At 38.4% G+C, this 10,324-nt stretch overlaps 1 pseudogene; it reads left to right on the top strand.

Annotated features, from left to right (window-relative positions):
* The first annotated feature begins 7,113 nt into the window (after positions 1 to 7,113).
* LOC100686229 lies at positions 7,114 to 9,734 on the top strand (annotated as a pseudogene).
* The last annotated feature ends 590 nt before the right edge of the window (positions 9,735 to 10,324 follow it).

The following is a 10,324-nucleotide window of genomic DNA, read 5'->3' as shown; positions in this document are numbered from 1 at the left end:
AAAACATGAGTTTTGCTGACCCACACTCCCTTCTTTAAAACTCTTTCATTTTTTCAGTTCCACTGAACATAATTTTTTCCCAGTCTGAATGCTTCAGAAATCAGTAATCCCTACAGTCTGAAGGCCAGGCTTTTAAGTACTGACATCTGTCTTTGTGAGTTAAGGTGCTCACAAGTTTGCACAGTTAGACACATGAGTGAATAGAGGTACTCACACTTTCCACTCATAAAGATTAAAGGCGACTTATGTACTTTATACTCCTTTATTTATACTGGAAGTCTTGATAATTTTCCAATTCCAAGTTTTAGATCCTTAAAATGGTAAACATGCTCAGCAACATATGATTAACTTTTGATATTTCTGTTTTTGGTATTTCTTAATTATTTAACATTTCCCAAGTTCCTATCATTTTCTTCTCTTAAAAAATGTCATTTTGGGGTGCCTGGATAACTTAGTCGGTTAGGTGTCTGACTTGATTTTGGCTCAGGTCATGATCGTAGAGTCTGATCAAGTCTGACTTGATTTCAAAGCCCTGCATTGGGCCCTGTGCTCAGCAGGGAGTCTTCTGCAGATTCTCTCTCTCTCCCTCTTCCTCTGCCCTTCCCCACCATTTGTGTACTGTCTCGCTCTCAAAATAAGTAAGTAAATAAATAAATAAACAAATAAATCTATTTAATATATGTTTTTCCTATATTTATTCAAAATTTATAGGATAAATTGAATATGAGCTTATTCTCTGTTGCCAATGTATAGGCAATATTATTATCTGCCAGTCAATTAAGATAGTTATGAAACAGATTTTTTAAAAACATTATTACTGAGAGAATCCTGACTCCAAATCTATCCTACTATACTATATAATCAATTAGTAGAATCTTTAATTATTTCGCTGTAATGGCATCAATTTTCAAACACGAGAAAGATATAGATAGATAGATAGATGTCAGCAAAAAGCATCTTACTGTCATACTAAAAAGGAATTTCAGCTTAAATGCCTTTTAAGTTTTCACCACTTAATTTTTAGTAGTGTCAATCCTACAGGAAACACACTTATGTGTCAAAGAAATAAACATATATATATGACTACATGTACACACACACATATGAAAACTAAACGTTTATCAAATAGGTTTCAACTTTTCTCAGTAAACTTAGGTTTTTGTTTTTGTTTGCTGTCTCTACTCCAATCCCAACTTGATCTAAGTCCTAAACTCCAGGTAAGTCTAATGGAAATGTTGTGAAACCTGGGAGTGTGAACTAAGTCCTTACAGTATATCTATCCGTAGCCGGCATCTGCTAAGAATGACCATTAAAAAACAGTTAACATTTATATAGCATCATAATCTATAGATGCTTTACATCAATACCTATTTTTATAGCTATCTGTCTATCTAACTATCTGTATATTTATATTCACCAATCTTCCTAACAGCCCAATGTAGTAAGTACTACTTTACTATGTTCTAGAAATAGGAAAACTGATACACAGAGCACTTACAAAAAAAACAAACTGTGCCAAGTCTATGCAGTAATTAAGAGACAAAGCTGGGTGTGGACACAACAATGGTTCTCTAGAACTTGAGGTTCAAATTCCCGTTCAAAGCCTCTCACTTTCTCTACTCTGTGGGCATAATCAACTCTCCACGTCAGCACAAGATGAGGCCCCCATGTCATATGTATGAGTTTCTGTGCCCCATTCCACATGGACTTCCTCATCGTTGCCCACCCCGGAACTGTTGTCTTTCCAGGACACAACTGTACCACACAGCATAACACAAAGGAAATAAAATGATGTGATGGCACACTTCTAGGACCTATTGCTCACAGGGACTCTGGACCTTATGTTCATCAGCCAAAGAGCTCCATTTAAACATTACTTCTCTACTTTCAAAACCACAGTTGAAGGAATTTCCTAAGAACAGGATCCCAAACAGGATCTCTCACTCCGCCAGGGGGGCAGCGGCCATGCAATTCTTACTTCAAGAGAGCACTGGTCCATAGCTAGCTTTCTTTCTTTTCTTACTATCTTACTTATGCTCCTCCCAGATTCCTTATGGATATTTACCAGGTGATAAAAACTCATTCTAACAGAATATTTATTTTTTTCTATGTCAGTAATTTAGATCAGGAACTTAGCTTTCAATACTGAAAATATCTCTTATCATGCAACTTAAGAGCCCTTTTTTTCAACACTGTTCTGTCTTCTTTGAATTCATAAGTGTATTTTGAAATTTAGGACACAAGAACTTAGTTCTCATTTTTTTTTCTTGTTGTATCTTTCCTTTCCTGAGGCAGATACTTAAACTACTCTTACTCTCGTTGAAATGGGGAGAAGGGTCATGTGGGGAAAAAATCAAATTAAAAACACATTGGTGAATACTTCAAAATATCTTTCCCGATAGACTTCAAAGCTCTAATTTTAAAGAATTTGAAAATTATCTCTATAGTTATCTCCAGACATCTTATATAAAAGCCACTTAGTGGTCTCTTCCTTTCAAAAGAGCTTGGGAGTTCTGGTACAAATTCTAAGAAACCTAAAGACTCATAACTTCTCCTCTGACTTTTAAGAGGTAGGAGGAAAAGTAAAAATACATGCGAGTTGCCAGAAGCTTGTGGTTCTGGTCTCAACTCTGCCAATGTCTAGTTTTGCTGCCAAGGACTAATCACTCAAATCTTAACTTCGTTTGTAAAATACCCAACTAACATTTCTGGATCATCATCTATAGGATGGACACTTAGGATGCTTGCTTAGTTATCACAATTTTAGCATAGTCAGAAAGTTTAAGTAACTTCTCTAAGATCTTAGAGGAATTAACAGGCAAAATTGTGACCAAAGGAAGTTATGTATTATCCCAAAATAGTTTTTCATAATATCTAAAATCCCCTCTAGGCCAAAATACTCTGTAATTCTAAGTGGGATTTGGCAGAAAAGGCCCAGAAATTTTGTTAGGCTCAAAAAAAATGTCATATGCACATGTGTCTATATATGTGTGTATATATACTATGATTTATTGAAAAATACTATCTTTGGATAACAAAACTGGATGCTTGCTAGCAAATAGTCTCCCAGAGGTCTTCTTTGCACTCATTTTGATACAGTACCTGTACATTATCATGTTTTTAAAAAACCTTACAACACACGAAGTTTACTAACCTCTCCACCATTTGTTAATCACGTTCATTTTCCTAGTGGTGGTTGTCATGAACTGAATGGGGTAGAATTTATCTCTAGCTATCTCCTTCCAGGGCTAACATTCACATTAGACAATGTGTAATGTTTTTTCACAGCTGTCAGGCTGACATCAACAGTGAAATATATAAATTAATACTTAAAAGCTAACATGATTTTTGCATTATAAAAATGTCATTTTTAAAAAGGACAGTATACAATGATAAACAATGCAGGGGCCTGTGTTGGAAATTAAATAACATAAAGACTTTTTCTAGTTCCCTTGGAGAATATATTGATTAAGTGAACTATATTATGTTTGCCTTTACACTGAAATACTGGGTTGATTTACAAATTTAATGATTTTTTTTTCCAGAACCTCTGAATGATGACTTGTAGCCTGATTGATATTTGGTAAGGTATAGCACATAATTTAATTTCCTTAAACTGAGAGCTTAGAGCTTTGGTACTTTGCATCTGGAAACTGATATTCTTTTTTTATTTAAGTGATAGGGGTGAAAAGTTTAGTTGTGAGTTCTGTCAAAGATAACTCTTTTAAGACTCATGAATCCTCTACCTTGTGATTTATTTTTTCAAGCCCATTTTCTTTCTTTTCTTTTCTTTTTAAAGCAATATTTTCTCATTTTTCTATTTTCACTGATACAGTCTAAAATATAATAATGAAAGGAGCCATGAGTCTAGAGTAATACTGGAGAACCCTAACAAAAGCCCATTCCTCTAACGACACATAAACTTTAAAAAGCACTAGGCATTATAACATCTTTAGGTTTATAAGAAATTTGTCTTCACACTGAAAAAAGATTATGAGGGCATAGCCCCTAATTTCAAAAAGCCTGATTTCCAGTCTCCTTTTAGGTTTCTTCCTCTGGTGCAGTGGTTCTCAAACTTGGCTGCACATTGGAATCACTTTGGGAGTTTTAAAAATGAGTCCTATAGCCAGAGATTCTGATATAATAGAGCGTTGCCTGGGCACCTGAATCAATAAAACTCCTGCAGGTGATTTTAATGTGGAGCCAAGACTGAGAATCACAGACTAGTGGGTCTTTGTAAATTCTCGAGACGTGCTGTCTCGTGTGTATGGGCTGCTGACTCTGCCACCCTTCCCGGATGGCTGCCTCATTATCCTTTTGCTTTAGGTAATAAAGCAGATGTTACATTCAAGGCAGTGGTGCTCTGTTCTGAGTTGCACCTGATTTTCTGTTTAAGATATAGCTTATGCATGATTGGTACTCAAGTCTACAGCATCATTTTGCCCTGGGCATCCCAATAGACTCATAACCTGTCAGCTGCTGTGCACACGTTACATGTGTTCCTGGCTTCATTGCAGCCTCCACCCAGGCTAGAAGGTTGGTACTAGATGTCCTGGCAAATCAGTAGAAAAGATTAGATTTGCTAACTATTTTTGTCCTCCTTATTGATGTATCAAGCACAAACCTGGAGGACCCATCTCCTAATGCTCATTCATAGGGGAAAAAGGATATCCCTTCTCGTCTAAGGCTTATACAGAGTCAGAAAGAAGGATTTAATACAGTTAATAGCACTAGAGATAGAAATAGGAAAGAAAGAAAGGGTGAGAAAAGTGAAGCTGCTAATTTTCTCTGGGCCTTTGAAACTCATTGCTGGGAAGATTTGTTAAATAATAAGAATAGTATCAAGAATAATAACTATGGCAAAACAAAAAGTACTTCAATCCACCTTTGGATTCTGGAAAAAACAAATAAAATTAATTCCTTACTAACCCGGTATATAGCAATTTGGAGGGTTTGGCCAAATTGAAAAGAAGGAAAAATTAAAAGATGTGTGGCAAATAAACTTAGCTAAGGCATGCTAAGTTGCCTGCATGACATGAACTCTGGAGACTGAAAAGTTGGTTTTGAGACCTCCAAAGGACAGTGTGATTGACCTCAGAGCAAAGGTTGGAGATAGGTAGTTGAGCCCAAGTCCATAGCTGGCAAGAACTAAGAGGAAACTACATCAAGAGGAAAGAAATGTCCAGTACCCCCCAGTATCATTGCCTGAGCAGCATGAATAAACTAGGAGCTCATGCACCATGGACTTCCGCAAAAGAGACCACCTCTGCTTACAGGAAAGAACCAGTGTGCAACAGATAGCTCGGACCCAGGGTTCAGCATGAATGTCCCTTCCCCTAACTCGACTAAGAGAGCGAGTACCTCCACTCCTTCAGGAATACATTCAGATACCACTTAAGATCAAGGATGGGAAGAACTGAGTAATTTTATGCAAGATAAACTGAAAGGATTGTTGAAATGGTGTGATTCTGAGTAAGCTTTTGGAGCATTATGTATTTCTCTGCTTTTCAAATAGCAGCTGTGTATGTACCCAGAAGGATTAGATTAATAGTGTTTGTGTCTGCTTTTCTCTTTTAAAAAACCCCACACATCATGTTTCCTCTGCATACAGTCATATTGTATCAGAGTGGAGACATATTGGGGCACCTGGTGTACAGTCGGCTGACTGTCAGACTCTTGGTTTCAGCTCAGGTCCTGATCCCAGGGTGATGAGATCCAGCCCTGAGTCAGCTCACACGGTAGAGTCTGCTTAAGACTCTCTCCCTCTCATCAGCCCCTTCCCACCTTTCTTGCTCTTTCTCAAATAAATAAATATTTTTTAAAAGATGGAGACATACTGAGAAGACAGAACCATTAAACAGTAGGGACACATGGCAACAGTATCTGCTGTTGCTGTCTGGATGTCACTTCTTATTTTCTTTCTCCTATAACGTCACCCTCTCCTTTTCCATCAGCTCTTTCACAATAGCTTTTAAACGTGTGCAAACATCTCCCACCATAAACCATTAAGCAAAATACATAAGATATACAATGAAAGATTTTCCACATGAGTCTCTCTTACTGATGCAAGGTATATATTTTACACACTTATTGGTACTGTGTCAACATTGGCTATAAAGTATTTAACACACATTTATAATTCACACTCAGTAAAGAGCTTACAATAAGGGCAATAGCTTACTTGGGAAAGCATAGAAAATTAGTGTGAGGTAGTTCAATAAAAATCTAGTTTAATTTGTAAATTATTGTGAGAATAGAACATTGTGCAAAATTAATCCACAGGTAACATTTCTCGGAAGTTTCAGGAACGAAGAGAATCTAAACTAGAAATGGCCATAAGTTGTTACTCTTACTAGACTCTCCTTAAGAGCACTTATACCTTGCATCAGTAAGAGAGACTCATGTGGAAAATCTTTCATTGTATATCTTGGAAAATTGTGTTAGATGTGTTCGTTGAACATTATTACTGTCTGTTTTTATAAGTAGAAACCTGCTCGTGATACCAGTCCATTCTTTACATTTTACAAAAGGAATAAATCTTAGTAAATTTTACAAAGAAATAAATTACTTTTGTAGGCCTGATATTTGGTATATTTTTGAGAAGCTCTTAATCTTTTAGCTGAATGATGAAGTTGAACTAGCTGTCTACCTGGACTGTGACATCTATTTTCTCATTACAGTTAATCCTGTTCAACGGGTTTTAAAACCTGGAAACCTGCATACGATAATTGACATTTGCTTTTCTCCCTCTATGATGCCATTCCTTCTTCATTCCTGTTCCTTCCCTGTGTTCCATTCCCTCTCCTCTCTAGAAAAAAACAAAATGGGGCACTTTGTAGGGAATGCTGAGATAATTATTGTGGTTTTTAAATCATTCATGCCCTGGTCATTAAACATGCACCACTGGAATGTACACATTGTTACCTAGTATGTTAATTGGTTATAATATTTTAAATAAAAAAGAAAAAAGTGGTATGAAAATTATGAAATTAAGAGTTTTTTCATTGAAAATAAAATGTAGATTTGTGGCAAAAAAAAAAAAAAAAAAAAAAGAAGATGAAACATACAGCCTTCCTCAACTCTGCATATTTTCAGCTATTACTCTGTTTCCAGATGTATTGGTCCAAACTTACTGTTTATGCTAGATTTTCCACCATCACCCTAAAAATATTTTTACTGGGGCTGGTGGGGCTAAGTCATGCAGAGCGTGTGGCCTGGAGCAGTGCTGGCAGCTGGCAGCTTTGGCAGCACACCTGCGGGCTGGGGAGCCAGCTGGGCTCTGGGCAAGCTAAGCGCAGAGCAATGCTGAGCCCACCACCCGCTCCCCAGGGAGCCACGGAAATCGGCACCAAGATCAGTCACAAGACCTCAAGGGCTATCAAGGGGAAATTGCAATATCTTCTGTTGGTGAAGAACCTCCTGATTATTGGTGATGGTGGCCAACAGGAAAAGTCAGGACCAAATGATGGGACGTATCCCTGTTTCTAGGGAACAACACAATTCAGTTCACTGTATGGCTTCAGAAACATGATTTAGATAAACATTGCTCTGTTACAATTGATCCTTGTAGCCTAAAGTCTTTTTTTTTTTTTTTTTTTTTTGCCTAAAGTCTTCTGATAGCAACATCTTTGATAATATCATGTCTTCAAACAAGAGCAGTTTCAGTCAGGGCGATGAGAGAAGGCATGAAGCTGCAGTGCTGCCTCTTGCGATTGCTAGCACTAGACCTGAAAAATAGTTTCAGGGTCTCTACTAGTTCACAGGAGCAGAAAACCACTACTGTCAGACAGATTCAGGAGGATGGAGCTGCAACCCGATTAATGTCAACTGAGAAGCCTCTGAGGAGCCATTCGCCTCTGAAGATGTGATTGATATTAAGCCAGAACCAGATGATCTCACTGATGAAGACCTCACTTTTGTGCAGGAGAATCCCTTATCTCAGAAAAAAAAAAAAAACCTAGAGTGGAACTTGCATATGGTTCTTCTTGCCCTTCTATTGAAATTTATCAACCAGCTGCCAAGTCCAAATGCAGACAGTGGTGCTCATTTAAACAGGTGCAATCTTAGCAGCAGCAGTATCCGTGCAGTCAAGCAACCTGATAAACAGAACAGGCAGGTACATGAAACAGGACGTGTGTGTGAAATGGGAGCACTTAACAGCTTAGAAAAGACTTGGAGTCCCTTCTTCAGAAACAACTCAGAAAAAAATGAGTATTGAGGAAGAAAACTTTTGGAAGAGAAAGTTGCCTATGGGGTAAGTTCAATTGTTAAAGTAAAAAATTCAATTATGGTAGAGAAGAAGAGAAGGAAGAGGATGATTGTGGGTCTCATACAGGAAGCATTTCCAGCAGCGTGTCAGTGTCAGCAAAGCCTGGAAGGAGATCTTCACTTCCAGCTTCTAAACCAGCTGACAAGCATCTAATTGTGAAGGCTATATCTGAAGTTCAAGAATCTGTAACAAAAGCACCTATTCTATAGTCTCACAGAACAGACATTTCCAGTTGCTCCAAGAACTTGAACTCATCAAGAAGGATTGCCGGCAGAAATAGTCCAGGGGCAAAGCCCCCAGAATAAGTCCTTCCGTTAAAGAAAAGCAAACAAAGGGAGATAATGTAAAAAAAGGCCAAGGAACAACAGTGGCAGCTGTTACTGAAAACTGACCAAGTAATGACAGAAACTCTGCAAATCAGACAAGATTACTATGACATGGGATCCATGGTCCATGAGACACAAGATCATTCTGAAGAAGCCAAAGCTGTCTGAGGAAATAGTAGTGGCACCAAACCAAGAACCAAGGATAAAGACTGCAGATACCCTTTGGGGACTCTCGGGACACCTTATGCAGATGAGATCTTGCAAAACCTGCAAGTCCCAAGGTTACAGTGACACTGGATTATGTCCCCAGCCCTGCAGGGTACATGGCAGATCAAGAGGAGGACATGGGTTTTGAAGGCCTGAAACCTGTAAACCAAAGTACAGCCTCTAACAAGGGACTCAGGGGTCTCCTCTACCCACAGCAGTTGCAGTGACGAGAAGGCAGCTTGAAGAGCCAAATAGGGGCAGCCCCCGTGGCCCAGCAGTTTAGCGCTGCCTTCAGCCCAGGGCCTGATCCTGGAGACCTGGGATCGGGTCCCACGTCGGGCTCCCTGCATGGAGCCTGCTTTTCCCTCTGCCTGTGTCTCTGCCTTTCTCTCTCTCTCTCTCTCTCTCTCTCTCTCTGTGTGTCTCATAAATAAATTAAAAAATCTTAAAAAAAAAAAAAAGCCAAATGGTAGATTTTCAGATGCTGAGATGAGTGAACTGAACATGGTCCAGAAACCAGAAAACTTTTGGAGCATTGCAAGTACTAGCCTGCCTATAAAAATGGGGATGAGTGTGCTTACCATCATCCTGTTTCACCTTGCAAAGCCTCCCCTGATTGTTCATTTGCTGAAAAAAAATGTTTCTTCACTCATCCAAATTGTAAATATGATGTAAAACATACCAAGTCAGATTGTCTCTTTACTCATATGAGTAGAATAATTCCAGTACTGCCTCCAAAACCAGCAGTTGCAATACCAGCACCACCTCCTAGCAGTCAACTGTGATTTCCCTACGTTTAGGAAAATGGAACGTCCCTTCTACCACCCAAAACACTGCAGAAGTACAGGACCAGACTGCACATTTTATCATCCCACCATTATGGGGGCACTACAACATGCCTTGTATGGATTCGACCTCACACCAGTGAATGACACTCAGTCCTACTGGGCTGAAGATTGTGGAATGTCCATCTACTGACAAAAAATGTTCTGCAGAACTTGTCAAATCTTTGAAACTTAAAATATATTGTTTTCATAATATTAAGTTTATTGTCTATCTGGTGTCTGATTTTTCTATTTATAAAGTGGTTTTAACATTGGGTGCTTTTTTGTTTTGACTATGAAAAGACTGTTTAAGAATCCTTATAAATTCAGGGCTTCCAGGATTTCTAATTGATTCCATCCATTTACATGGCTTTAACTATCTCTTGTATATTTTAATGATGGAAATTAATATCCTCAGCTTCATTCTGAGTGCCAGAAATATTTATGCTAATAATGACTACTTATTCAAATAATGACTACCTTTACCACTCAGACTCAATGTACCTAGAAAGAAATTATCTTCTGGAAAGCCACAGCTCCAAAGAGTGCTGGTGCCACCTCTATCTTCTTGCTAGTCTTATATTGGAGTCGTATCTTACTTTTCTTTAACAGCCTCTCCCACTCACTTACTTGTTCCATATTGTTCAAAAGGAGGAGGGTGTGGGGATGCTGGGTGGCTCAGTCAGTTAAGCAACTGG

Source organism: Canis lupus, chromosome 18 (genome assembly GCF_011100685.1).
Source record: "Canis lupus familiaris isolate Mischka breed German Shepherd chromosome 18, alternate assembly UU_Cfam_GSD_1.0, whole genome shotgun sequence".
Classification (NCBI taxonomy): Eukaryota; Metazoa; Chordata; class Mammalia; order Carnivora; family Canidae; genus Canis; species Canis lupus.
This window is presented reverse-complemented; position numbering and strand designations above follow the sequence as displayed.